Genomic DNA, 7140 nt, shown 5'->3' with positions numbered 1-7140 from the left:
TCATAAGGAAAGATGACGAAGGCTATTCATAGTGACTAGCGTGTCCAGCAAGGGGGGCCACAAAATTTCGCGCAGGCAACTAAGCGAGCAACTGCTTCTCCTTCAGCCATTGAGGCTGATGTTTTTAAACCCATTTTGCTAGAAGCTTCTGTCTATTTGAATGTGTCTATGGTGCTCGATAGTCCTGGAATTCAGTACTTCCTGTCTGCCTCCACACAAGCAAGTTGCCTCGGCAACAGCGCCCAGGAATAGCTCAGGGAGTCTTGATGGATCTCTAGGTAAACTAGGATTGATAATGCTGTGACTTCACCAGCTGCTGGAGGGATTGGTGGGATAGGAAAGCGCATTGATTCTTGAGAGACTTCCAAACAGTCTTAGCCACCGGACCGCAAATATCTTCTGGTCATATCCGGTCTCCCTCATCGAGCCTATCGATCCACCGGGACCAAAACCCCACGAACGCAAAGCACAACCGGTGCCGCTTGTAAAAGTTTGGGCCACTCTTTTCTGAACTTTGCTTGAGCGCATTAGCAAGCTGTTATCCGAATCACTTCGTCGCCGCGGGTGGCTTCTGACTCCAGATTACCAAGCTAACGCCCGGATCTGGGAGGGACTTCTTGATTTGCTTGAATATCTTCTTCGTGCTGAGTGAATTTAGAATGAAGCAGGGTACGTGCGTGCCTGTTGCTCTCCCGCATCCCTGATATATACTGACTAGACGCATGTGAACAAAGAGTCGAAAATACTGTAGAAGAGTATAGTTGGCACGCCCTATATGTCCCCTCGCCCCAGGGTGACTCGCAGCGGTCATATTCTGGTCAATATGCAGAGAATTCATAAAGACACGCCAGAATATGCTAGCAAACTTTGAATTCCTATCCGTCAAATGATTTGGGGAACTCCGTGAAGCGCCCAAGCATGAGTTAAGGATAGGTGACCGACTTCCTGGACCACGAAAGAGCTAAAGCACAGAATAAAGTGGGGATACCGTTTCTGTCAACAGCAACGTAGATGTTGTCCTGACCCTTGGGGTCCGGATGTCCAATAATGAGGTCCATAGGCAAGAAGTGCAAAAGCCCTAAGTAGACGTAAGGCCTTGTAACAGTTGAGCTTGGAAGGGCTGTGCCGCCTAAGCTACAGACAATCTGGGAACGAAATGCAGCACTTTTCTGTGAGCACCTTTTGCCATTGGGGGTATTTGACAATGCTAACAGATGCACGAAGGTCAAGGGTATATCATTACGCACTGCAAACTGTCATCATACACCAGAGCGGCTGTGCTGCACAATAGTGTTGGGCTGGTGCGTCTTGGTATACTACACTACATAGCCGCACATGCAGGGGGCACCTAAACCAGCGAGAAAAGCTAGAATTATCTACGCCATTAAACTCATTGTAAGATACACTACAGACTGATGGTCGCTTTGGATCGTTTAATGAAGTCTATTTTAATAGTGCCAACAGCTTTCTAGGCCCCCAACACATTGCATACACTTCCCTCGCTATCAGTGGACTGCTCGACTTCGAGCAACAATTTGAGGTTATAGGAAACAAGTAGCCGGTTGGTAGGAAGCAAAAGCAGCCACAGCGTCACTAGAATATGCTATTATAAAAGGTCATGCTCATTAGCGGGCATTGTCAATGATGGAAGCCTTGTAATACTGCCGAAAACCGTCCGTGTGGCTGCATTAGCCTCCTCTGTCCAGGACAAAGACTGCGTTTTTTGAGTGAGCTGATAGAGCACCGATTCGAGCGAATAAAAAAAAATGATAGTGTGCAGGGCAGCAAAAATTGAAACGTTCTTGCACATGGTTTAAATGTGAAGTCCACTTCTTGATCACTTCAACTTTTGCCGGAAATGACGCAATTTTCGCAGTCAAAACACGAAAGGCCAAAAACACAAGCATTCTTGTTCAATGGCATGTACAGCAGCTATGTTGTGCATTTTGCTTGATGAGGGACAAGCAGTAGTATGCGAAGACACAGAAGTGTTTTTTTCCATTTTGGCTGAGTAGTAGGAGATGTCCATCAAGACAACCATGCACTCTCATAAGTGGGCACAATTACCCCAATTAACTTGCCGTCTAGCTTAGCTGGGGCATTGAGGACCTCAAAAAACATGGAGATGTACTGGGGTTTGCGAGTGCGAGCGTGGAACGCCGTTTTGCGCCGTATTCCGGGTAGATTAGGACTTTTAGAAGGCCGTTTGTGAAGTCATACATTGAGCGATCATTGGTCCGTCTAGCTCGTCAGATAACTCGCCAAAAAAGCATCGGAGACTTTCCTTCACAGTAATGTGGTGCAGGATCGTAATTTTAAAGCATGTGCACCACCTTGCCTCGTTTTCTGGCACCGACGCCGGTCTATGTCCAAAGGCACTGCTAGAATCCTGTACCTTGCTTTTCCAACAAATCACCCGTCTGTCATCTATTTTATTCTTAATGCTGGCGTGGCTTCTGATACCGCCACATACCTGGGGCTTGACCCAGGAATGAGCTCAATGCAATGCGTTGGACGACCAGCAGGTGGCCTGCCTGCTGGCAGATAGTCCGTATCTAGCCCAGTGGCGGGCACCTCCTTGATGCTTGTTTAATGCTGATACTTTTCGGCTAAAAATTCAACTGAATACCCTAATAAAAGGCTAATAACATACCATCGAAACAAGATGAATGCATAGAACCGTCTTTTACTACTACTCTGCTGAGCCGTATCCGTGAAGACCGCCACACCTCAATGAGGCACCTTAGACTACTCAGCTCACCGTAACTGAAACAAGCCTCGCTAAGGAAATCACTAGCCGCTTCTTCCTAGGGCTTCCTGGCACAGTGACACCTGCAGCGTGCAGCTGCGGCCCCCTACGCACCTTCTGTTGGGTCACCCATGGCATACCTAGGAGTAGCTCATGATGCACGGGTTCAACATAAAATCCAGACTCATGCTGATAGGACTTGGTTCCGACAAAGTTGTACTTACCTGCAAAATCCCTGCTACTCCTTGCAAGATCTAGCCCATCAACAAATACGAGTCAACGGGGACTAGTAACGAAAGAGGAGGCAAATTGCATTCGTGCCACATCTTCGGAAAACAGCAATATTACGCATCCAGGGTCGAAAGTGGCACGAGCAATTCTTGATTGTTAAAGTGAGCTTGTATCAGCGCAATACCGACTCGCGACGGTCTCTTGCTGCGGCTCCACCTTCTGGCCTTCGTCACGACCGCGTTGCTGGAGTTGCATTTTCTCCCGGTGCAGATAGGCTCCCAGAAAAGCCCGAGCCTCCTCCGCCTCACATCGTCGTTAAGTAACAGCTTTGACCATGGCTACTGGAGGCTTCTAGCGTATGGCACCCTTCCAATCCTTCGGTATTCATCGTAAGACACCTTACCATCTCTTGAAAGTGACTTGCAGAAAACTCCTTTTGGTTGGAAGATGACGCATTCAGCCGGCTTTACAAAATTCAGATCAAAAAATTCCCTTTATATCTGTGAAATGCATAGTAAGACACATGCCTTTGCAGCATTCCTGCCCGCTGTTGCACACAGACGCAGCCTCCCTGTTTCCAGCTGCAGGCGCGCCTGCCTTTGGTAGGGCTACGGCTGCGGCTGCCGCTGTCTCGGGAAAAGCTTCCACAGAGCTGCTGCTAAAAACCAATGGCCAATACAATAGTACATCGAGAAATGTGAAACTTTGGTTTGCAGGAGCCACAGGCTCGACGAACACCTGCTTTGTGAGTAATCTCTTGTGTGATGAGTCGGTACTTGTAAAGGCCAGAACCGTAGTAGTCCATGCAGATGGTTGGGACTGTCGGCACGAGTACAGTCACCAACGAAGAGCTTTTCACCTCAGTAAAGACGCCGCACGGAACGCTTGTTTCACTTTATCTGTGGAGTACAAAGGAAGGCGAATAAATCTTCTGGTACTTACTCAGCCTTACGGTCATCATACAATTTTGGTCGGCACTACTCATCGACACGCCCATAGGCATTTAATACGCTAGCAAACAACGACTTTATGTCAGCTGTGGGGCTACCGCGACCTCTGCCGTCCGAACAGGCGCTGCGCCAGGGGCAGCTTGCAATGCCAGAGTGTAATTTCCCCCCAACTGCTGACAAAAAACTCAGATTTTTGGGTTAACAAACGGTACGGTCCAACCAGACGACTGCTACAGGGAAACATGTCACCCCACGGCATCCACATCCAGTGTACGTGCGGCTGCATTGAAGCAATGGATGCAATACAGTATAGCGCTTCATATAGGCTCTCCGTCGACAGACTAAGAACAAACTCAATACAACTTCGATATAAAGCTACTGAATGTAATACCGAGAACGCATTCGCCTTCCCCTTTTGCCTCCCTCTCAGACTTTCAAAATTACATGCGTCGCGTCCTGTGGACACACACAAAGCATCCTTATGAGATCAAGCAAGACATTGTTGCGACAACTGAGATATACAAACAAACATGCTGATTATCCAAACGTAATTACTGCGACGGGAAAACCCCTGCCTTTACGTTTTATTGGCTAAAAAGGCCACTCTGCTCAATCTTCCTAAAGCTCCTAGCAAACTCTATCTCAAGAAAAACTTAACTCTGCCTTTTGAAAACACTAAGAATGCTTCAAAAAGAGTGCCTTGGGACCAATATCTGTTGCTGCGCTTGAGTGCTCTCTGGGTCGGCCACTGCAAGCCTGCATGTCAGAGCCCACCGCCAAAAACAAGAATCCTCGTCAGCGCTTTCTGATCATCAAACAATTCCCGTGCGATTTGGCGTGCAACCGAAGTTATGGCCTCGGGTTAGTAGCTTCCTCATTAGGCCAGTAAGCGTCAATATCGCTTCAGTCAAATAACCTATATGAAAACAAGATTTTGTCACTAGTACAGTATTCAACGCTGCCCATGGTTGAGTTTAGTCTTCTAGCCAAGTTCAAGTACATGTGTGAATACCACGCAATCACAACAGAGTCAAGAATAATGCCAGTCTCCACAAGTGTCTCCGGCACTCGATTTGTGTAATGGGTTTTGGTATTGATGATCGTGCAACTACATCAACACTATTAGAGGCTCAAGGTTTCGGCGGACTGCGGACATGCAGGGGCTCTAGCTGTGTAGGTGTTAGTGCTTTGAGAAAGGGCCTTCAACTGCGACAAAGGCAGCTAGAAGTGCGATTGTAGTGCCAATTCACTGCATGCACTGTGCTGGTGCGTGAACTAAGCCTATGTCGTTGGCTCCAATACCACAAAGGCGTACGCTTCGCTAAAATCCGAGCATAATGTAGAAGTTCATTTGCATGCGCTTCTTCCTAAGCGAATTGCGGCTTCTCAGTGACGTTTGCTGGGGCATTTTCGTAGGGTACCATCATAAAGCTGTCCATTTAGTCTACTGACCCATTCCCCTGTTCAGTCAGCATGTGCTGTAGGTCTATGCGCCATGGCCGTAGCATTAGGCTACCGCGGGACCACAAGGCAGCCAAATTCCGGAGCAGTGCTTGCGATCTTGCATACAGGGCACTCGTAGGTAAAAGGGGTTCAAAATTAAGGATGAAGGCTAAATGCAGTATCATCAAAGAGGGACGTGGTACTATATCACGTGTATGAGATAGTGTCCAAAAAAGGGAGCGAGGGGCTCATATAAAGGCTGCAGCGAGTTTATAAAAATGGTCAACAGCATGAAATTGTCGTGCGCGCAGTGACGAACAGATAGTTTCAAAGAGTACGGGCTGGCACAGACACTACATGTAATTGTTTGCCCCTTGCGCTAAAACAAGGCACTGCCATTGGGTGATGCAGCTTGGAGTGACTGTGGATAGTGCAAACAAAACCACAAAGATGCTTCTTTCTGAGCAACCATTCAGTTATCGACTTCCATTCAGCTTGCCCTACGCAGCCTCACGCATGCAGGTACGTCTGACTTCCTCGCTACGGGCAGACTATTCCCCGGTAACTGTGCAGCTCAGCTTACCAAGGGTAGATCTATCGAACTACATACCGGAAATTAGCATATGCATCTCTGATGGGCATCCTGAATCCACCGGGGTAGTTATGCTTGTGTGGACCGACACTAAAGGCGCCGTTTCAATATATGAACGCTGTAGTTATGCTAGGAACAAGGACTTGGCATAGAATCAGATTTTTGCAGTGTACATTGAAATCCAAGCTTTGGTGATAGCATTATATTCTGGATGCTGCGCTACCGCTAGTGCCTTGCTCAAGGTACAGCCCTAGACGATATTAGGAACTTGGGGGAGCACATTTAGACACTACGAGGCTGCTTTTCAACCGAACCAGGAACCAAAGCCGGAAACCATGGCAAGGACACAACTACACTGCGAAACCATGGCTTGATAAAGCACTGCCTTAAGCCAGCTAGAATTTTGAATGCCTCTTACTGGTGAGCTGCGGTATGGAGCCGAACGTCCTTAGCAGGATGTGGCTGCAAGGGTCTCCAAGTCCGGCGCCTGGCCTGGGGGACTTCAACCGCAGACCCACGAGCATTTGAGCATAGGATTGCTGGAAATCTTAAATTTCAAGGACCCCAATTTCACTTTTGTTAAGCGTCTCTTGTGCGGTGACTGTATTTCCTAAACATGAGCTAAGATATTGCCCTGAGCCCCGAAATGCGCTCAAGCTCGTTGGGCCGAATGCAGCAGTTTGGCAGTCCGGATTGCATATTTGAACAATTTACTTCTGGGCTTGAGTAATCAGTTCTTTGCCAGGCTTTAAACCCAAAGATGGCCTGTACATTGAAGATGCTTTATACGTATATAGGCTGCTTAACACCAGCTGGAAAGTTGTCAGCTACTGCCTGTTCTCCCATCGGTAACTGTGGCTAAAAGGGAAAGGCTTTGCCTTCCAGCAAGCTCAGGCTATTTTTCACGCACTATAGCCTCTTCGTTCATGTCTTCATAGTAAATATCAAGTTTACTTGACGAAGAAATTGATAGGGTGATAGCACTGCAATTAGTGCAGCCGAACTGTCCTTGAATTCAACCTTCGTTGCCGCTAATTTGTCGTGTGCACTTTTTAACGGAGCTAGGAGGTGTGCGGTAAACCCCGATGTCTCAATTTTCAGATAACCTCCTGCATTTTCGATGCTTAGAGAGCGCAAGAAACTGCAGGCCAAGTAGGCTACGGTGCATCTGTTCT

This window comes from Cyclospora cayetanensis, unplaced genomic scaffold, assembly GCF_002999335.1.
Source record: "Cyclospora cayetanensis isolate NF1_C8 unplaced genomic scaffold, CcayRef3 CcayRef3_contig_34, whole genome shotgun sequence".
NCBI lineage: Eukaryota > Apicomplexa > Conoidasida > Eucoccidiorida > Eimeriidae > Cyclospora > Cyclospora cayetanensis.
The sequence above is the reverse complement of the archived record's forward strand: the minus strand, read 5'-3'. Positions refer to the sequence as shown.